The 22,834-nt window shown below is 47.9% G+C and overlaps 1 protein-coding gene across 3 annotated transcripts in view; it reads left to right on the top strand.

The window, feature by feature from the left end:
* The first annotated feature begins 2,664 nt into the window (after positions 1 to 2,664).
* ZHX2 (zinc fingers and homeoboxes 2) overlaps positions 2,665 to 22,834 on the top strand; it is a 182,216-nt gene continuing 162,046 nt past the window's right edge. For all 3 annotated transcript variants that reach the window (XM_082364300.1, XM_082364296.1, XM_082364297.1), the window contains exon 1: positions 2,665 to 14,428. The gene's annotated coding sequence lies outside the window, so the exon portion shown is untranslated. The remainder of the gene's footprint in view (positions 14,429 to 22,834) is intronic.

Here is a 22,834-nt window from a genome sequence, read left to right as displayed (position 1 = left end):
GGGCCAGGCCCTGGGGTCTGGGCTCAAAACTATGTATTAACAAGGTGTGTCCAGGAGCTATGCTCTCCCATCATGCATCATGGGATTACAGGCTAGTGGGAAGATGGGCATGAAATCAATATGTAGCTACGCAGTCACCTGTTGTCAGAAATACCGAAGCAAGACAGAGCTCTGTGAGAGAGAATATTGCAGGAGTTATAGGAGGCCTTTCTGACACAGTGACACAAGCTCAGGCCCACAGGCATTTGCTTGGCCAAGCGAGGAGGGAGAAGCAGTACAGGTGAGAATCCTGAGCCAGAAATAAACTTGGAGAGTTCAAGGAACCAAAAGACAATCAAACTGGCTAGGGAGCAGAGAGCTGGGGGGAGAGCTGGAGGCATAGGGGATGAAAGCATCCCAAGCCTTCAGGGACAGGGGGATGGACCATGCGGTACCTTCCAGGGGCAGTGGGAAGACATTGGCGGTTCATCCCGAGGCAGAGGCAGTGCAGCACAGCGGATGAGAGAGCAGGCTCAGGCAACCCGCTTCAAATCCTGGCTATCCCACTTCCTGGCATGTACCCTGGGGCAGCCCTATGCTTCTCAGTAAGGAGGCAGGTAGTGCCTCTGGTACAGTGTGTGAGGCTTACGTGCATCCCAGGAGGAGCTCTTAGCTCAGTGCCTGGTGCCTCTCACCATTCAGCAGATGGCTTTGCAGCAGCAGCAGCAGCCATAATAGTAGTTGCAGTACATTTCTGAGAAACCATTCGAGAGCCAGGGTGGGCAAACGATGGCCCCTGGATCAAAGCCCAGCCTACCTCCTATTTTTGTGCTGTCCACAAGCTACGAATGTTTTTATTGATTGATTGATTGATGGCTGAGTTGGGTCTTTGTTGCTGTGTATGGGCTTTCTCTAGTTGCAGCGAGGGGGGCTACTCTTCATTGCGGTGCGCAGGCTTCTCATTGCGGTGGCTTCTCTTGTTGTGGAGCACTGGCTCTAGGCGCGCGGGCTTCAGTAGTTGTGGTGCACGGGCTCAGTAGTTGTGGCGCACGGGCTTAGTTGCTCCACGGCATGTGGGATCTTCCCAGACCAGGGCTTGAACCCGTGTCCCCTGCATTGGCAGGCGGATTCTTAACCACTGCGCCACCAGGGAAGTCCCTGAGAATGGTGTTAACATTTTTAAATTAGTTTAACAAAAGAATAGTAATAATAATTCATGACACATGAAAAGTTTATGAAATTTACATTTTAGCACCTATAAATAAAGTTTTATCGAGACACAGCCAACCCCATTCCTTTACGTATCATCTATGGCTATTTCTATGCGCCAACAGCATAATTCAGTAGCTGAAACAGAGACCTACGGCCTGCAAAGCCTAGGATATTTACTATCTGGCCCTTTACAGAAAACTTTTCCCAACCCCTGCTCTAGAAATTGGATCAGAGAAGCTCAAAGATACAAGGAGGAAAACCGGTTAGGAGGCTCTTATAGAGTCTGAGCAAGAGGTAATGGTGAACAGGAGAGAAGGAGAGAGCCGGGAGAGGGGTTCTGGAGAAGTGTTTTTGAAAACTAAGAAGGGCTTACAAATGTTGGGCCTTGCCAATCTTTCCTACATTGGCCATGGTCATGACTACTTCTATCTATAAGATTTAAGAAGCTTTTGTGGTTTTGACATCAGGTCCAGCATTCTATAATTCTGGGACACTTTATGATAACTGCAGAGGATGATTTCAGGGTCTGGGTGACTGACAAGCTGGTGGCGTCACAGATGTATAATGCTGGCATCCTCTGAGCAAGCCCAGTGCTGGGGGGTATAAATAGAAGCCAGCAGTCATCAGGAAGTATTTCTGGGGCTGAGGTCATCCTCCCCTTACACTATCATGGCAGGACCAGGCAAGTGCTGGGTCCACAACTGCACCCAAACAAACACGAGATAGGAGAACATGATGGATTGGAGAAGGGACCAAAAAGTCGGCTAGAGAATAACACCTGTGAAAAAGGTAAAGCAATTGGATAATTACGGATTATCCAATAATGGTAGGTAATAGGTATTAGACATCTATGATGCCCCAGGTGTTGCTGTCAGCTCTTTATGCGAATTGTTTCATTTAATCCTCACAGTCAACGTTACATGGTAGCTACCACCATTATCTCCATTTTACAGATGGGGACAAAGAGACAGAGAAGGGTAACTTGCCCAAGACAGTAGAACTCGTGTGTGGAGGAGTCAGGATTCCATTCCAGGAGATCTGGGTCCTTACCTGCACCCAGTGTGCTCCTGTACTTAACCTCTGTGCTTCACTATTCTCTGTTCCAGCCCTCAGGGAGGTGAAGACTGAGGGTCACTTAGGAACCACATTTAGGGCCCTTCTGTTATTTCCCCTCACAACTCCCAGGGAGTATAGTATGTTGTCTACAAGACAGCATTTATTATATTATGATCGAGTCATTGTTTTCTTGAAGTCATGTGTGGCTATCAATCCTCGTTCATCAGCCTGCAATGTCACCACACCACCACACACACACACACACACACACACACACACACACGCACACACACACACATGCACATGCACACACACACGCACACACACACACGCACACGCACACACACGCACACACACACATGCACACACGCACACACGCACATGCTTAATGCAGTCTCATCAAGGATGGATTAGGATTTCCAGTGAGCTTTTTTACAAGCTGCAGGTGATTCTCAAAGCACCCAGATCATGCCTGTGGGCTGTGGACAGGAGGCCACCACCAGATACACAGCTCAGGCCCTGTCCAGCTCTCCCGGCCGTATCACCAGGACAGTTCTTCCACTTAAAACCCAACCAAGTGGTGCAGGCATGCCTATCTGCCTAAGAAACAGAAGTTAGACCTACAGTCAACAGCAACGATAATTATAACTGCCAATTATTAAAACCATGTGCCTTCAATTTAATCTTCTCAACAACCTGTGGGTTGAAGAAACTGGGTGGGGGTTATTATCTCTGTGTTACTTACAAAGGAAACAGAGGGTCAGAGAGTTGAAGTTCTTGCCACAGATCCTCAGGGAGAAAACGTCTGAGTCGGTATCCACACTCAGGACGGCCTGACTCTGGACCCCTGCCCCAAACTGTGAGGCCACAGCAACTCCAGGAAGGAATGAATAAGGAGCAGCTCAGTTCAGCAGATAGTTATCGATCACATACCACGTGCCCAGTACTGTATTAAGTCTTGGAGATGCAATGAGACAGAAATGGTCCCTGCCTAATCGAATTTAGAGTCCAATGAATACAACTACAGAATTTATTCATTTAACCAATATTCATTGAGAGTCATTCTGCCAGAGCCAGATACAATTCTAAGTGTTTGAAGATGTGGCAATGAACAGAAAAGGCAGGGATGCTGTCTTCAGAATGTTAGGACATTTCCAAACAATGTAATGGAGCATTTTAGGCAGTGGAGCAGTTGGAAGGGGAAACAAGTCATACTCAGCCCCAGCTGGGATGTGACTTCCCAGCCCTCTAGGAAGCCATCTAGCTGTCGGTGGGACGTCGGGGCTGCCGAGAGGGCGGTCACCCACCCAGGCACTTCCCAGCGTCGCATCCCAGGAGGGGGTCTGAGAGAGGCTGGCTGGTTTCTAGCACTGGGTAGCTAATCCCAGTTGTGCCGGATCCCCTGGGGCTCTCCAATTATTATAAGAGGTGTCATGAAGTTCTCCTCACAAGTGCTCCAGGAGAGATGATTTTTAATTCACTTTCATTTAAAGAATGACTATGCTGGCAAACAACATTCTGTCATGGAGGGGGCAGAAGGGGGCTCCCAGACAGGGAGTGCCACGATGTTAATTGCCTGCTCCAAAATGTCTGGGAATAAAAGAGGTGTTTTTAATTAAGTGCCTTCGAAGTGGAGGCAGAGAGGAGAGACGTGGTTGGAAATTTTCAAATGAAACGAAGCAGGTTTCTCCTCTGCAATCTGGGGAGGGTACACTACCACCACACTCCCCAGAGCTCATGGCAACTGTGCTTGGAGGGTCTCCATAACTGGACCGCTGCCATGAGGATACGTTTTATCAGAATCTGGGTTAGGGTAGAGGTGGCACATTGAATTCACAAGCCCCAGTGACCATCTCCTTCAGACTGGGATTGAGACCTCAGAGGACTCCGCAAGTAAACACTGGTCCCAGGTGCGCCAAGCCTGCACGGCTTCCCTCCTGCTGAGGGGCACACGTCCCAAGGCAATGTGAAGTTTCCTCTTTAAAGTGAGTCCGTGTGGAGGAAAGTACTCCATATATAAAGAAGCAGGTGGTCCTACATGACAAACTCAGACTGGTGCTGGATAAATGGTTGAAGTTTGGAAACCCTGATTTGGTCCATCCCCATCTTTCCTGAGTTTGAGATGCAGAAACTGAGGCTCAGAAAGTGGAAATGAATTGCCCAAGGACACACAGCAGTACGCTTCTCCTGACCTCTTCTTCAGTGCTCTTTCACATCTACCACACAGGAAGTTTCAGACTTTCATGAAAGAAGTGGGATTCAAGCTCGCAAGATAAGCTCAGAAGCCCTGTGTCAATGAGGGCAGAAGGAAATGCTTCCTTTATTTCTCTAAAAGGGAATGAATCAAGACCCCTTAAAGATCCAGGGACATTGAAGGCAAGTCTTCCAGTCAGGATGTCCCCACAGCACCCAATTCCCTTCATAAGAGCAGCTGAGCATCCTTTATAAGGCAATAACAGTATATTCACCATCATGGAGACCTAAAGTGTTCATGATAATCCTATGAAAATGGCTTTAAAATCCCATCACTTAGTAAATCTTCTTCTGGGAAGATGGAGTAGACGTACTTTTCCCTATTCCTCCTGCAAAGTACAACTAAAATCCCTGAACAATGCAAGCAAAACCACTCACAAACATACAAAGACTCTGAAAGGTGGAGAGAAGAAAGCAGACCAATTAGGAACCTCTGGATCTGAGGAATGGCACAACAGTGATTTCCCTGGGTTTTCTTTTGCTTCATACACCCCAGAGTTGAAGCTGACAAAGCCAGCAACCTACAAACACCAACAGGTGCTGACAAAAAAGCCCCAGTGAAACTCAACCAAAGCCTGCTTTCTCTAGTCACAGGACAAGGAAAGGAACAGAGTAGCAAGACAGAAAATTTTAAGACAACATCTGTACTCCAGCCAAACACCACAGAAAAAACTGTGACCCACTCACACCCGCAAAGGCCAAGTGAGGAGCCCAGACTTCCACCCTGGTGTGGCTGTAATGAGGTGCCACACACACCCACTAGGGTCATGTCAGAGAAGGCCAAGAGGGTAGCCAGGACTCTCATCACCACTGGTCTCAGTGGAGATCATGTAGGAACCTGGACCTCCACCTTCACCCAACAATAATGAGGTGTCTCTCCTCTCCCTGTAGGGTGGTGTCAGTGGAGACCACATGGGAAACTGAAATACCAACCCCTGCCCAACAGTGATGAGGAATCCCCCTCTCAGGTACCAACAGAGGTCAAGTGGGAAACCTGGACTTCTATCCCCATTTGGCAGAAACAAGACAGAGCTGCTCTCCTTTCCTATGCCAGAGTGATATCAGTGAAAGCCAGCTAAAACATAAGGTTTAAATAAGACCCAGAGTCTCACAATATAACATGAATATGTCCATGTTTCAGTCTAAAATCATATGCCATACCAAGAACCAGGAAGATCTCCAACTGAATGAAACAAGACAATCAAGAAGCACCAATGCCAAAATGACAGAACTACATTAGAATTACCTGACACAGACTTTAAAGCAGTCATGATAAAAATGATTCCAAGAATCAAATGAATATGCTTCAAATGAAAAAATTAAAATCCTCGTCAAAGACACAGAAAGTCTCAGCAAAGAAATAGAAGATATAAAGGAAAAGCAAATGGAAATTTTCGACCTGAAAAATACAATATCCAAAAGAAAAGCTTCAGAGGATGGACTCAACAGAATAATGGAGGGAACAGAGGAAAGAAACAGTGAATTCAGAGATAAAGCAGTAGAAGTCACCCAATCTGAACAACAGAAAATAAATAGACTGAAAAAAAAAAGAGCAGAGCCTCATGGAAATGTGGGACCATAACAAAAGATCTAACATTTGTGTCATTGGAGTCCCAGAAGGACAGGAGAAAGAAGACAAAGATGAAAGATTATCAAAGAAATAATGGCCAAAAACAACCCAAATTTCATAAGAAACATAAAACTACAGATTTAAGAAGCTGAGTGAACCCCTAACAGGTTAATCATGTATGTACCAAAAAAGGAACTACAAAATATGTAAAGCAAAAACTGATAGAATGGAAAGAAGAACCAGACAAATTCACAATTACACTTGGAAATTTCAATAGCCTTCTCTCAACTGATAAAACAACTAGACAAAAATTAGCAAGGGTATAAAACTCAACAACACCATCAACCAACAAGATCTAATAGACATTTATAGAACACTCTGCACAATAACAGAGGAATACACATTCTTTTCAAGTGTCCACAGAACATATACCAAGATAAACTATATACCAGGCCTTCCAAGCTCAGTGGTTATCAGCAGAATTCACTTCCTTGTGGTTGCAGGACTGAGGTCCCCATTGTCATAACTGTCAGCCAGGGACTGATCTCAACTTCTAGAGGTGGCTCTTAGGTCCTTGCCACATGGCCTCTCCATCTCAGCAGCAGAGAATCATCCTTGTGTAAAATCTTTCTCACACTGTGAATGTCTCTGACTTCCTCAACAAAATCTGCTTTCACAGAGCTCATAAGATTAGATCAAGCCTATCCAGAAATCTTCATAATTTCCAGATTTTAAGGCCAACTGATTTGAGACTTTAATTATGTCTGCAAAATTCTTTCACAGCAGTACCTTGGTTAGTGCTCATTTGAATAAGCAGGGGCTGGGAATCTTGAAGGCCATCATAGAATACTAGCCCATATTCCATGTTAGGCAAGAGAGGAGGACACAGAGATGACTGGTAAAATACCCATCCTCAAGGGATTACAGTCAAGTGAATGTAGCAAATACAAAGAAGTGATTCAACTACAGGGCAGTAACTGCTAATTCAAAGAAAGTTCAATATTTTGTAGGAATTCCGAGGAGGCATTAACTCTTTTGGGAAGAGTGCAGGAAAGCTTCCCAAAGGGAGTGACACTTGATCCGAGTCTTGAAGCACAGAGGAGGAGGGAAGGCATTCCAAGTAGAGGGTGCACCATTTACAAGGATAGGAAAGACCACAGCAAATTTAGAGAATGACAAGTTATCCACTGATGCTGAATCTTAGACGACAGGTTTTAAACGATGCATGGACGCAGCATTAAATAATCCTGACTCGGAAAGAAAGTCATTCCTTTGCAATTCTCTTTCTATCCTTTTAATTAGCTCAAGAAAAAGTTATCAGTTTGGTGTTAGCCTGTCGTTAACACCTTTCTAACATCTTTACCCTCTGGCTCCACCTTCTGAAAACAAAAGTATCTAGCTAGCTTAATAGCACTGTTTCTTTCTGTGGATTATTTTTACTGCTACCTTTCATTTGTTACAATCAGTATTGGTTTTTCTTTTTCTATTGTGATAAAAAGATTATTATTATTATTATTATCATTATCATTATTATTATTAAGTACAAACATTTAAGTTTTGAATGTAAATCAGTGTAAATTGAAATGTTAAATAAATATATTACAGGTGGTACATATGCCTCTGGGGCAAAAATTGTGAAGGTGGTTTGCAAATGAGTTAATTTGGGACACAAAGGTGTCATAAGAAGCAGGCAGGATTTGCAGTCAGTCAAACATGGGTTCAAGTTCGACTCCTCTATGGGTCTTAGTTTTCCGCCACAAATTAAGGAAATGATACACCTACTTAGAAGGTTGTGAAGATTAAGTGAAACCAAGTGTAAGAAGCATCTTCTAGGTGGCCTTGTGCATGGTAGGCATTTGGAGTTCCCATCACAGTGCATATCTCTGAAGAATGGAAACCAGTTTTTGGCAACACCAAACAGGAACTTAACTCTAGCACCTACTGAGTATCTGTGCTTGGTAAATCTTACATAAGAGTATTCATCTGCTTAGGATCTGGGACCTGTACATATGTGTGTGTGCGGGGGGTGTGGTGTCCTTAGGCTAAATTCAGCTGTTTTGTGAAAAACAACTGATATCAGGAAAAGCATTTGACTCAGAGGAGTGGCCAGCCCAGGCATCATGGACCAGCAGTCCCTCCACCCCTTGTCTGGCTTCCTCTATGATCTCAGAATGCTACATCCCACAGAGATCAGTGGGAAGTTCATCTGGAATATTCAGATATATGTGCAAATGAAAACACAAGGAAAATACCTCCCACTTCAGTCATCTATTGCTGTGTAATAAACTACCCTAAAACTTGGTGGTGTTGAACAACTATTATTTTATTACCATCGCTCATAATTCTGGGGGTTGACTGGGTTAAACTGAGAGGCTCTTCTGCTCTATGGGATATCAACTGGGGCTGCAGTCAACTGGGAGGTGAATTAGTTTGGAGCTCCCAAGATGGCTCACTCACACAGCTAAAGTCTGACTGGGAGTCAGCCAGAAACCAGCTGGGGCTATTGTCTGTAGCATCTTGATTTTCCTCCATGTGGCCTCCCCAAGAAGCTTGGGCTTCTCACCACATGGCAGCAGAATTCCAAGAGGAAGGAAGCAGAAAATGCCAGTCTCTTAAGGCCTGGGCTCACATGTCTCAGAATACCACTTTCACAGCATCAAAGCAATCACAGGACTAGTCCAGATTCAAGGGGAGGGGAGATAAATGCCACCTCTTAATGGCGAAGTCTCTTTCATACAGTGAGGGAAAGGATTGACTGTAGCCATCTTGGGAGACCATGTACCACGCCTCCTGAAGCTTTCACTTATTGCAAAGGGTTTCCACTCTAGAATTATGTGTATATTTCAACCCAGTGATTAGTTATCAAGGAATTTATCATAAGGAAGTCATCTTGGATGGTTCAAAAAATTTGACGTAAGGTTTTCCATTGCTAACGTTTCTCATGCTAGGAATCCAGATGAGGACTAACCACCCACAGTGTCTCACCAGACACAAATCCTATGCATCATAGAAATTGAAGACTTGACCCCGGGAACTGATGTTCTTAGCTAAGGTCATTTGAGGTAAACAGAAGATGTGTATACTCTTGAAAAGCATTGACTTCCCTAGAACTGGATAAGCCCTGACAAGAAGTGCACTGCATTCATTCATTCATTCAGCAATCATTTGTGGTGCACCTGTGATACGCCATGTTGGTTTAAACATAGGGATACAGCAGCAATGAACGAAACAAAGTACCTGGCTGCAGGAACTTTACCTTCTAGTGGGGAGACAACCAAATAAATGCATAAGTACATATAAAATGGCATATGATAAAAAGACCTTGTTGAGTGATAATTCTCTTCCAAGGTTCTGCAAGAAAGGAGAGACAACATCTGATAGGAGCCATCTTTAGACCCCTTTTGGTAAAACAACAAATGATGAAGAAGGGGCATAGAAATAGCACTGGTCTTGCAGTTACAAGACGGATTTATATAGTGGTTCAGAATTTAGTTTGTGAACTTGAACTAATGACTGTAACCTTTATAAGCCTCGGTAACCTTCTCTGTAAAATGGGAACAATAGTACCAGTTCTGCTTTCCTTACAGAGATGATACAAGGACTAAACCAGACTGTAAAATCAAACAAATAATAAGGTCTGAGTTTTCCCCATTTGGTAAATTTTTAGCTCTACTCTCCAAGCAGGATCAAGTCACTGCCAAGCCAAGTTCCTGCTGTAAACTTGAAAACATCAAGTACCAGCTCCGATGCTACCAGTGCCATGGGATTGATCTCAGGGCATGAGACATTTTATTCTCAAGCCATGGTGGGGGGTGAGGGGGGGATGCAGACATGGAAGGAGACAGCCTCTGTCTAGCGCACTTCCTTTCTTCCTTTCACTTGCAGGTATTGAGTAAAGCAATCTGAATGTTCTGAAAGGTCATCCTCTGTCTCGCTTTGTTGTAAGACGTGTCAGTAGTGGCCATTCCATGCTACAGTTGGTAAATTGATATGTAATAGTTTTCATTTCTCTGAAGAGTCTTATAGTGGAAAAAGTAAATAAATGTAACATGTGGAAAGATCCATACCAAAATTATAAGCAGTACCTGGTTGGACTGCTGATGCTTTCTTTTTCTTGCTTGTTTCTCTGTGGTTTGTGTTTTCGTTTTTCATTCATTTAGAAAAATACTTATCTAGCATGTGCATACAGGGATCAGATAGCTGGGTGGGATGACCCCACAATTCCCATCTCAATTCCAAATCTTTGCTGCTCCCCTATGTCTCTTTTGAGTTTACACGCCAGTGTGGATTTGTTGTCATTAGATTAGGGACCCCATCAGGGCAATGCTGCTTTTTATTTCTTCTCCTCCTGACATTTCTAAATTTGCAAGACTTTTAGCCAGGCCTAGTTCTCACCAAATCACGAACAGAAGCCGTTTCCTCCCCGCTAGGCCTCTATAAATCACTGTGATAGACTCCTGTCTTTCCTTGGTTTTGAAGCCACCAGAAAAAGATTTGAATCCAGATTCTTCTACTTATTGGCTGAGCAACTTTGAAGAAGCTTCTTAACCTCTCTGAACTGCAGTTTTGTCATCTGTAAAATGGGAGAAACAATACCTGCAGCGAAGGTGATTGTAAGCATTTGACAAGATGATGGGTAAGAAGGGCTGGCACATAATAAAGGCTCAAAAGGTAATTGCTGTTAATAAAAAGTAGTCTTGGGAAGCCCTAGAGGCTGTTCTAGGCTGAGGGTGGAGCTTGGGTTGTTAATAAAAGGCAGAATTGTACAATCATTAAGAACTCTGGCTCTGGCCTCTAAAGAACCCAGTTTAAATCCTTGCTCCCTGCATTTGCCCTGGGCAACTTACTACATTTCTAAGAGACTTGGCTTCCTCACCTGTAAAATGCACATAACAATAACTTACCATAACAGTGTTTCTCAAAATATTATCCAGGGGTCCTGGAGGCCCCCAAGACCCTTCCAGGGGTCTTCAAGGTAAAATTTACTTTGGTGATAGGGCTAAAACATTACTTGCCCTTTTCACTCTTATTTTTTCTCAAGTATACAGTAGTTTTCCAGAGGCTACATGACATGTCATAGTATCATTGCTCCCATGACTAACAGAAAGTGTGTTTGTAAATTCCTGTGCTTTCATTTGTTTTTTCAGTTCAATTTCTAACATGGTAAATATCAAGATGTATGTAACTCATGTAAACAAAAGCTACTCGGGGTCCTCAAGAATTTTAAGAGTCTAAAGGGACCTAAGACAAAACACTTGGAGAATCGTTGCCTGTTAGGGTTGTTGTAAAGATTAAGTACTGTACACCTGAGACTAATACAATGTTGTAAGTCAACTACACTTTAGTAAAAAAAAAAAAAAAAGATTAAGTAGCTACCAGTGTATGTATACAAAGCACTCAATAAGCATTATCCTTACAATTATTGGTTCCAAATCTCCTGGATCATATCAGATAAGGGTCTGTCTACTCCACCTATACATAAAGCAAACTGAAATCATAGCACTTGATGCAAAAGTCACCCTTGTTTTATCCCCTCCTGTTTGTTTATATAGTGAAGGTTCAGTCCATGCTAAACTTTGAACAATTTAAAGATACTGCAGTCATCAAAGGCCCCCCACTTGAGATCCAAGTGCCCTGAAGACATGAGAACTCAGTGGACAGTCCAGAGGGTTTACCCTGCTTGGCTCAACCCTGACCCTTCCATCCTATTACTCGCTGGCCCAGCCAGAAGTAGGTGGTACTGAGGCGGAGGCGGAGGAAATCTGGCTTATAGAACCCCCTCCTAAGTGGTTGACCAGCAAAAGGAGGTGCCGCCTCAAAACAGGAATAGCTTCCTTAAGGTTTCAGTAATTTCCATGGAAACAAACTAAGAACCGTAGTTATTTTCAAGGGAAGGTGGGGAAACGGTGGGATGACCTGGAAGAGTCAAGAGTAAGCGATACAAAAATATTAGAGTTGCGGGGGGAGGGGTCTTTTTCTTTCACTCTTCAGACACAGCCTTGAGGGAAGAACAAAAAATCTGCATCCCTAAATTCCGATATTGATGGCAAGTAGATTAGGATTTTAGACGGTAGGTATCAAATGAGTTTGGGAAAGATGCGACACTAACCGGATCATAGTCATACAGGAAGTTCTTAACGGAATCCTTTAAGACCCGGCCAGGGCAGTTCGCCTCTCAGGTAGGAGAGCACCTCGCGAGAGACCCCCTCCAAGGCCAGGACCTAGCTTTATGCACCGTTAACTAACAAACAAACAAACCCTACCTCAGCAATAACGGAACAAACAGGTGCAAGCCAGTAAGAAAGTTTTGCATATGAGCTATTTTTATTTTTATTGCCGAAATTTCTGGGGACCCAAAGAAGGGGTTCTGTCAGAGAAATTGGAGCCCTAGGAGAGACCCTAGGAAAACTTTGTAGCTACTTTCTTCTCCTCATCCTAGGAAACGAAAATGCCAAAAGGTCTCCAGGTGCGTTGGCCTCGCAGTCAGCCCCAGAGCCAGCCGTTTTCACCCCAGTCCCCGTCCTCGCCTCCAGCCACTCCGCCGTACACGGCCACCTGTTGCTGCCCTCGCGCCCACAGCCGCGTCGCAAGCCGCCGCTAGAGTTCGTTCTAATTCCCCGGAGCAAAGGCTGTGGCCAGGAAGCCCCGACACTCCGCTCCTGCTCATCTTCAGGGCAGGCGGGGACTCCGCTGAGCCCCCCAGCCCCAGGCTCCCTTTGTCTCCTCGCTGCGCTCGGACGTCAAAAGTGGACCCCAGACAGTATCCCCTTGCCCCCGCTTGGCTCGTGCGCGCTCGCGCTCAGCTCACACCTGGGAGATGCTAACGAGCCGAGATGCCCACGGAGGAGAAACTGGTCCACCCGGGCAGGAGCGGGCGGCGCAGACAGGTTGCTCTCCGGGAGATTCCAAAGCGTCCCCTGAATCCCAGATCCCTTAGAGCTCCGTAGCTGAGCGCTGTTGCAGGAACGCCGCGCCCAAAACGCAAGCTCACGGTTGCCGAGGCCGCAGGCGAAGAGCAGCGAGATCCTGACTCGCCTTTGCTCTCAGGCGCCGGAGGGGATCCAGGGGGCGGCGGCGGTTAGGGATGCCCTCCCGCCAGGAACGCCCGAGTCCCAATTCCGAAAGAGACCCGCCTCGCTTCCGAGGGACTTCCCCGCGAGCGCCGCAGGGGTGTGCATTTCTCGAAGTCTGAGAATCCCGGCGAAAGCTGGCCCGACAAGAGTTGAAGTCAGCTCCCGGGGCGTCTGTTTGTTTATTGGCTCTTAAGGGAAAAGTTTGAGGATGTTGAACCAACCTCAGACCTGGCGCAAGCGGAAATCTCAGAAGCTCTCCAGCAAAAGTCATCTAATTTCGACTCGTTATATAAGTGGGGGGCTCTTTCTTACCCTCCCTACCCCAAGCCCTCTCATTACTATTCCAGGAGTTAAATGTGTCTCGCTTAAAAAAAAAAAAAAATTTTTTTTTTAAAGTTATTATTATTTCTTTGAGTCCGAAGGCGGGAGAAAGAGCAGGCAGAGCCGGGGGCGCGCGGCAACCCCACCCTCGCGCTGCCCCTTGGGCTGCGGCAGGAACGCGGGATCCCGGGTGCCGCCGGCTCGGGGCGAGCAGCCGAGCCCCGCGGTCCCTCCGTCTGCCACTCCACGTGGTCAAGATCAACAGTTTGTTGAGCTCATCAGTGACACCTTGAACTTTTCATAAAGAAAATGGGTATTGCACCGGGAGGGTTCGGCCGCGGCCGCCGCGCCGGGTCCTGCTTAATATTCAATGATCTCGCTCGCGCCTCCCCCTCCTCCCCTCGCAGAAATTCCACCGAGTCCGTTACTGGGCTCAGACTTTTAAGTTAATTTACTGCCCTCCCCCCAACCTTGGCTAGTAACCAGCGCCTTTAGGGCTAGCTTCCCCCCCAGCTCCCGCCTGAAAATGACATTTCGCCGGCGTCTCCGGAGGGGGCTGAATTTCACTTTGTAACTTTCTGCGGAACCCGAGCCCGGGTGGCAGCTCGGGTGGTGGTATCGTATGCAAATACGCATGCTGACGTTACAGATCATGTGGGTTTTGGCGTAGATTCCCCACTGATCGAGACATTTTTTTCCCCTTTTTTTTTTTCCTTCTTTTTTTTTTCTTTTTTTTTTTTTTCTTTCTTTCTAAAAATTTTGGCCACTGTTCTCCGAACGGGGGCTTCTTCTGTCTGTCTGTCTGGCAGGCTGGCTTTCCCCCTCTTTCCCACGGAGCCCGAGCCGGGCGCCCGGTGGGGAGTGGGGAGTAGGTGGGGGGAGCCAGCAGAGTTCCATTTTGGAACGCCCGTGCCGCGTCTCCGCGTTCCCAGCCCGGGTCTCCGCGTTCCCAGCCCCGGCGCAGGTAAGAAACTTCGCCCCGGCGCGGAGCACCCCCCGCCCGGCGCCGCCGGCCCCAAGCCCCGCACGCCGGGCACCGGCCACTCCAGCCCAACTTTCCCACCGCTGCCGCAGCCGCCGCCGCCGCCGCGGCTCCCGAAAATGTGTTGTTAATGGGACTTGGCCGGGTTTGCGATTGGAAGGGGGGGGGGGGGCGGGAGGGAGGGTGCAGGCTCTTTTTGCGGGTAGGAGGAGATCAGAGGATCCAGAGGTGGGGGAGATTTTTTTTAAAGAGTTTTGATTACAAGTTTGGATCAATGGGAGGCAGACCGAGGAGGAGGAGGAGGAGGAAAAACATGTCTACGTTTCCCTATGTCGACATAAGCCACAAAAAAATATGGCGTCCGCTTTCGACAGGGCGTTACGTAGACCCGACTCTGTTTTTATTTATTTATTTCGTGGCCGGCTCCCTCCCTTCTCGGCCAAACTGCGGCGCTTTGTGCGAACGGGGCCGGTCCCGCGGGGACTCCACCGGGACGTGGCCCCGGCTCCGCGGGGTCTGGCAGGCGGGGGGCTGCGTGTGTGTGCTCCCCTCCCTCCCCCGCTCTCCCCTCTTCTCCCCTCTCCCGGTGACGATTCGCCGTAATGTGGTGGCAGGAAGCATGACGCCGTGGGTTGAGGCTGCCTCTCCTCTCCGCGCTCCTGCTGGCTGCAGGCTGCAGGCGCGCGGCGCGGGCGGGCGGCCGCCCGAGCTACCTGCCGGGGGCCGGGCCGGAGTGCGGCGCTGTCCCCACGCCCCGCTCAGGTGCCGGGGAGCCCGCGTGGGGAGGGGCGGCGGGGGACCCTGGGGACCCCCGGGCCCGGCTGCCCGCAGCCCGCCTCTGCCCGCCCAAGCCCACGATCGCCCCCCGGAACGGCAGCTGGCGCTTTTCGTCTGCCCCACGAGAGGTTCATCTTTGTTGGTGTTGCGGCTCCTTTGTGGCGTCCCCAGGACTTGGTATCTTCGCCTTTGCAAACTTGCCCCTTTCTCAGCCGCTTTGCAGGAGGCTGGGAGAGGAGTGGAAAGTTGGAAACCAGTGAGCATCACAGCACGGTCCCCTCGGCCTCGTCGCTGTGCGGAGCTCGGGAGGCGGCGGCGGAGGACCGGGAGGAGGAGGGTGGTGTGTTAGGCTGCGGAGAAAACTTGCCGGGGAAGCCAAGTTGTGATTTGCTCAGGCTTCCACCTGATGGATCGGCTTCAAAGCCAGTGGGGTCTCTCTGCCTTCAGCTATTGCCGCGATGGCCTTTTGTTTGTCTGGGAGGTGGGGGAGGAGGAAGGTGCGGAAATAATGACTTTCCCTGGACCCCTCCCCTTTGAAAGTGTCGCTGCCCAGCCTGGGCCCCAGGGATCACCAAGTCTCTTCAGGCCCTAGAGTGCTGCCCTACCTGCTCCCTGATGATCGCCTTCTGTCTCCAAGTTAGCAGCTCCCCAAGTCTGAGGCAGGCCCAGTTGGGCAGGATTTGGGGAGCAGGCATCCCTCCCCTTCATCCCTTGGGTCGCTCAGGCCTCCCACAGTTACCCTCTTAAAACACACACATACACACACACACACTCACACACACACTCTCACTCCTTTATGTAGAGCAGAAATTAATGCGTGTTGAAGTGAAGAGAGTAAGGTTCAGAGAGCTCTTCAAGATTTCCGTCAAAAGGGGATTTTCTATTTATGAGGGCAGTTAGTTAAAGAACTTGAGTCCCGGGGCAGTAATGTCAAAAAGCATTTGAATGACAACCAAGTGGAATAAATATCTTGTAAAATGGCATGTTTAGTGGTAAAAATAGATGAATGGAGCCGTCAAGTGCTTGAATGGGACTAACATAACGGTTTAAGTTTAAAGGGAAAGTTATATAAAGCTGTATACACATCTTCTTTTAAGGCCAAAGGGGGGAAATCTACAAGCTAGATTGAAATGTGTCACCGACAGTGACTGGATCCGCGATCTGTGGGAATATCATTGCTGTTTAAACACTCTGCTTTGTGATTGTTCTCACGTGCACGCGTACCTTCCGGCCAGGTTTGGTGTCAACTAAGGATCCACTTGAAGTTAATAGCTTTTAAGGGGAAAATTTGGAGGCCAGCGTTCTGGGGTAAATCGGGTATATTAGCTAATCCCCGTTTAAAGGAAAAAATCAAAATGCCACAAATGTTCGTTGGCACTCAAGGAAAGTATTCTCCCAACGTAAATGCAGTGTACCTTGACATGCCGAAAGGCAACCCCACCCCAAGCATCCCATCCACATCAGGACCATGTGATTCAGTGGGAGACCATGCATTTGACAAAAAGAATAATGACGGTGTTTGATAACAATTGCTAACACTGTTTCAGTATGCCGGGCATAATGCTGTATATTTTACATGCTTTATCATTTAATTCTCACCATAACCCTATGAGATAAATACTATTATTATCCCAAGTTTAGTGTGGAAGGAACTGAAGCTCAGAGAGGTGAAACAAACTTACCCAAAGCCGCTTGGCAAAAATCAAATTCCATGTTTGAAGCCAAGCCTTACAACACTCCACTATAGCAGCTCCCCAGATATGGGACGTTGTAGTTAGAATGAAAAGTAAAGGCAGGAAAGAGGGAAGAGTGACCATGGCCCAGTGGTCTGAACTCAGGAATTTTCCTAGTTTTCATCTCTTAATTCATTTATTTAGCAGCTGTGTGTTGATTTATTTGTTCATTCTGCAACTGTAGGATTCATCACACTAATAAAAGCCTAGAGTCATTAAGCAATTTTATATGCCAGAGACCATTCTAAGTGCTTAGGATTAAACTATTTTGTCTTCGTGACAACCCTGCGGGGTAAAGTACTGTCATCCTCTCCTTTTTATAGATGAGGAAACGGGCACGGAGAGGTTCTCTAACTTGCTCAAGACCAAACAGCTAGCAAGCAGAGTGCCAGACCCCAGAACCTGCACACTCCACGTGTGCAGACAATGCACTGCTCCAGACATTGTAGAGGTGCTGCTGAGATAAAGCATCTATCTAACCTCGATGCAAAGCACTGCTGCAGACACCATGGACATGTTAGTGAGACCAAGACCCCTTACCCTCTAGGAATTTGAGCAGCCAGCAGGCCAAATAAAACAGGATGAAATAGGTGCTAGAATTGAGAAAAGTAACTACTGTGGAAGTACAATGAAGGGCGCAGTTCTTGTGTTCTGAGGGACCCATGGAGGATTTTCCAGAGCGGGTAGCATCAGAACTGACCCATGACTGAGGAGGAACAATGTCTGGCGGTGTGTCGGGTATCATTGCACTCACCTGTTAGCAACAGAAATCCTGCCCACCGGTGACTTAACCAGATGGGGGCTTATTTGTGTCAGACAAGAAAGTGGGTGGGACAATGCCTCAGCTGTACCACTGGGGACCCAGGCTCTGTCTTTCTACTCTGCCACCCTTAGAGTATAGGCCTTTGACCCCAGGTCTATCATCTCGTGGTAGGAAGGTGGCTGCTGCAACTCCAGACCTCACATCTGCATTCCAGCAAAGGGGAAGTAGGATGAGGGAGGCACAGAGAGCATTTACCTAGTGTGGCTTTACTGTTACATTTGGAAAGGGACACCCCTCTCAGGGACTTCTGTCCTTAGCTCAACCAGAACTGTGCCACGTGGCCACCCAACCCTACCAGGAAGGGGCAATGCCATGTTTTTAGTTAGGCACATCACTGCCATGAGCAAACTGAGGTTCAGCTTGTATGGCAGAAGGAGTGAATGGAGAAATGGTTGTTGAGTTGGCAGATAAAGCGTTAGTGGCCTCAGATGAGAAGAGGTTATTCCTGATGAAGTTAAAACTGCGTCCTGAGAGCTGTGTGTATTCTGGGGAGATGGAGAGGGGGATTCAGGGAAGGTTGTGCAAAGAGATGACGCCACACTTGGGGAAGGACGTGGAGGAGGTTGGCTTTTAATCTGTAGGTACTGGGGAGCCATGGCAGGCAGGGAGTGTCAGGTGTTTTAGGAAGGTAAGACTGACAGCAGTGTGCCTTATGGAGATGAATCAGCTTGGTTCTTATTTGAACTAAAATGAGTCCTGGAAAGTTTCAGACCAGGGGACCAGTTCTGCCTTAGGGCAAAAAGAAGACAGCACACTAAGAAAGTGAGGGAGATTTTCTTTTAGGTCCTGCCAATAGGAATCCAAAATCAACCTGATGTTAGTCGGCTGTTACCAGGAAGTAACTAGCTCTCCTTGTGCAGTAACTCAGTGAGTGGAACTGGATACACTAGGAGGGGTGCCAGTTTACTCCCCAGACATGACGCTTGCTTTTTTCCTGACCCTCTTACTCCCCAGGCCCCACCTGCAACTCCACCACTCATCGGCAGAATAATTTTGGTCGTGACCCTTCAGTTTTGCTTTTAAAGGAGGGGATGCTATCAGAGGGCCTCCGGTCAAGTTCCCCACGCTGGATTCCTCCAGCAAGGACCAACACCCCTGATTCTCTGCCCAATTAATAGCTTTATGATTTGGGGCTATTACATACCTCTTTAAACCTCAGTTTCCTCATCTCTAAAATGGAGATTCTTCCAGCAGCTGCCTCCTGGGTTGTTGTGAAGCTTAAGAAGAGATTTATAAAAGAGCTTAGCACAGCGCCGAACACGTGGATTATTCTCAGTAGACGTTACCTGTTATCACCATCATCTCCTCCGCCATCATAATCACTGCCACCACCTCTAGGATGTGACCTTCTTGTTTCCTTGAGGTGCCACGTAATTAACATACATGGATTCTTATCGTAGATTTCGAGACCCCAACTGTCCCCATCTCATTGCAATTCTCCTCCCTACCCCCCCTCCCCCATACACATATATGCTCATTTGTGGCAAGTCTGAGCAACTACTGACATGGAAATCTCTTCCTGAATATCACAGTGGGACCCTGGTACAGTGTTCAGGTACTGTAATGTGCTGTGTCATGGTCAAATCCAGACAGCGCAGTTCTGAAAGGATGCTTAACTGCTCACATACCCCTGTGGTAGACAATAAAGTGGGCATTGTTTTTGGTGTTGACAAGGTAGTTTCATTTGTAGTTGAAAAAAAGAAAGTCCTCTGGATTCCCCGCCCCTGCCCTACATCGAACAGGTTGTGATTTTAAGAACATCCACCCCCAATCTGTTTCCTGTTCCTATGCTTGAAGTCATGCACTTAAGAGGGGTTGATTGGCAATGGTGTGTGTGTGTATTTGTGTGTGTGTGTGTGTGTGTGTGTGTGTGTGTCTCACACATACGCACATGTAACAAGCCCCCAAGGAGAAAAACAGTCTTGGCAACGGTCCATCACGTTCCACCCAAACTTTAAAATGGAGTCAAAAAAAAGACCAAGAGTCAGTTTTCTTGCTGACACCTCTCCTTACCCCCTGGTGAACAATTTACGTGTTAAAAGCCACAGTTCTGCACACTTTCTTCCTCTTTCTGCCCAGCTCTGGCCCCCTAGTACTAGAAACACTTAGTGGAGATTAAATCTTATTACACAATGTTTCACTGCAACAGTATTTACCACATAAAACCTGCAGTGAATGAAATGCTTGGGCTCCTGATTCATGGGGGATCGATATTAAGGAGTGTGACCCAGGCATTCACTCACTTCGGTTTAAGAGGTTCAGAGTATACTATAGGGGTGCACAGGCTTGGTTTGGGATGGAAAAATGGGAAACGTATGCTGGGTTCACTTTCCTGGGTTTAAAGCCACTCTGGGTTCACCAGGCAGGGGGAAACCAGCCAAATCCTGGGAACCATTTGCTGTCAAGCTCCAGGCAGGGAGCGGATTCCTGTGTCTCTGGGGCATTGGAGGGTGGCCGAACTGAATTAGCTCTTTCTCTGGGAGGGAATCCTCCCTGTCGGGGGCCCAGAACAGACTCTGTGGGAGAAAGAAGGAGCCTGCTGTCAAGAAGGGTAGAGAGAAAAAGATGAATGAGATTTTCTGGGCTGGTTGGATGCCTGCAGCTGCAGCTTCTGGGCTCCAAAACATCTGCAGAAAACCAAGGAAGGACCAGAATCTACACGGAGGAGGCCGCATGTGCGCATGCATGGGCTGGGCCAACGTGACGGTTTAAATCAGTGTCGCAGAAAGCCTCAAGGAAAACACTCCTCAGCGGGGCTGACATTTGTGTCCCCCCGACCGCCATCTCCGCCCCGCCACAGACCCCAGCCTTGTCCACTCTGGCTGATGAGATGGAATGAATACAAATCTCCCTGCACACCCAGACACACCACAAACACAGTGCCACCATCCTCAGAGAAGCAACAACTTCCAAAAACTGAGCACCTACCTTGTGCCAGGCGCCCTGCTGAACGCTCTCTCTCCACTATGTCCTTCAGTGTGACCCTGAGGAGCACATTGAGAGCCATGGTGGAGCCCCATTTTAAAGACAGGAGACCAAAGCTCAGAGCGGTCAGGTGCTTGCTCAAGGTCACAAAGAGAAGGTAGCCAAGATTCGAACTCAGATCAGTCTGATTCTAAAGCTGATGCCGTTGGTCATCACCGGGTCTTTCTGAAGTCTTCTGGAGGCCAGCTCCACCCCAGCCTGCAACAATATGGGGGGAGAAGGGACACTTTTAGAATGAGCTTCTGGCCGGTCTGACGGCTTCTCTGCTAAAGGAGTGTAGGGGTGAGTGCACACAGGCATGCGTGCGTGTGTTTGTGAGTTTAGTCAAAACAGAAGACAGTTCCAGAGCTGTGCCTGTTATCCTTGGCCCCCCAAACACCACCCCCAAGACAATTCTCAAGCCTCTATCGGTGTCTCTGCCAGAACATTCTCTAGGGGGCACGGCACCCTCTCCACCCTCTCCTCCCTGGCTCTGGCGAGAAAAGGAATCCCAGTGGGCTGAAAGCTGCAGAGTTGGAGACGGTGGGAGGAGAAGCTGGGCGCTACTTTCAAGATGCTGAACAGCCTTGCCAGCCAATGGGGGAAGGAGGCAGAGGAGCAGGCGTCGGGAGGGTGGAGAATGGCTGCATCGCTGTTTTTATACAATAAAAGAGGATCATTGTCACTGGGAGCCCTTGCATCGTAGCACGTCTGCCCGTGGTTCTCTCCAGCTGCAGGGCCATTTAGTTAAGTAGCACACAGAAAACTCCTTTCAGCTGACATTACTTTTCCCGCTGTTTTTAAAATATGAGGCTGGGCTGAACTGCTCGAACGAAAAAGCCACCTCAGGGGACTTCTCTGGTGGCGCAGTGGTTAAGAAACCGCCTGCCGATGCACGGGGCATGGGTTCGAGCCCTGGCCCAGGAAGATCCCATATGCTGCGGAGCAACTAAGTCCATGCACCACAACTACTGAAGCCGGGGCGCCTAGAACCCGTGCTCTGCAACAAAAGAAGCCATAACAATGAGAAGCCCGCACACTGCAACGAAGAGTAGCCCCCGCTCACTGCAACTAGAGAAAGCCCGCGCACAGCAACAAAGACCCAACACAGCCAAAAATAAAAACAAATAAATAAATTTAAAAAAAAAAAAAAAAAGCCACCTCAGGCTCCCTTAGCCCCTGTGTGTACCCGGAGCCCCCATGGAACCTCCCTGGCCTGTGCAGGAGAACTTTTAGAAATTATTTTGCTTTGCATTGCACTCTTGTCTTTTTGGAAACAGCACCTGTAAGGTATTTGTACCCAGCCTGGTCAGAGCTGGATGTCACGGCCACGTTGTTTAGGGTGGGTGGTGGCCCAGAGGGGGTAAGGAGAGGCCAGAGTGACAGGGGCTGGAGGAGGGGAGATATAGACTGACAGCTAGAAGCTGGAAGAAGAGACTGCCCGCCTGGCCAAGAGAGCGAGGGGAAGCGATGCCGTGGCCCCAGGCAGGAGCGGAGAGGAGCGGGCCTCACCTCACCTGCCCCGACAGAGCGCCAAGATCGCGTTATCCTGCAGAGCGGCCTGGAATTTAATTGATTCTGAGCAGGCAGTGAATTTCTGCCAGAGCCACACAGCTCAGGAGAGCTGGAAGACTTCACATTGTTTCCAAGAGCAAAGGTTCCTGGGCCCACGGAGCCAAAGAGTAGAAACGGTTTGGATCGCTGGTGGGTTAATGGTAGACCCTCCAAAGACGGAGGGCAGGAGTCGACACTGAAATGGGACATGGCCTGACTTCGGCACTTTTAGAAATGGGATTTATGGGTCTCCTGGTAGAAAGTCTAATGTCCTCTGGCATCCCCTGAGGGGGACGTTGAGGGGATGGGGATGAGAATAATAGCATTATTATTAATGTTATTAATGGTGCATTAATAGGATCAAGGAGTATTCTAGCAGGAAGAAAGTTGAGGGATTGCCTAATCAAGCTTAGGGAAACTGAGGCTCAGAGGAATAAGAGAATTCGCCTAAGATTACAGGATCATATGGCAGTGTATGGCTTTCCCTCTAATGTACAATCTAACTCAAGGCCCTCTGTTTCCTTAGGACTCCCCTGA

The sequence above is a fragment of the Balaenoptera borealis genome (genome assembly GCF_965194805.1).
Source record: "Balaenoptera borealis genome assembly, chromosome: 17".
NCBI classification, from domain to species: Eukaryota; Metazoa; Chordata; class Mammalia; order Artiodactyla; family Balaenopteridae; genus Balaenoptera; species Balaenoptera borealis.
The sequence above is the reverse complement of the archived record's forward strand: the minus strand, read 5'-3'. Positions and strand labels throughout refer to the sequence as shown.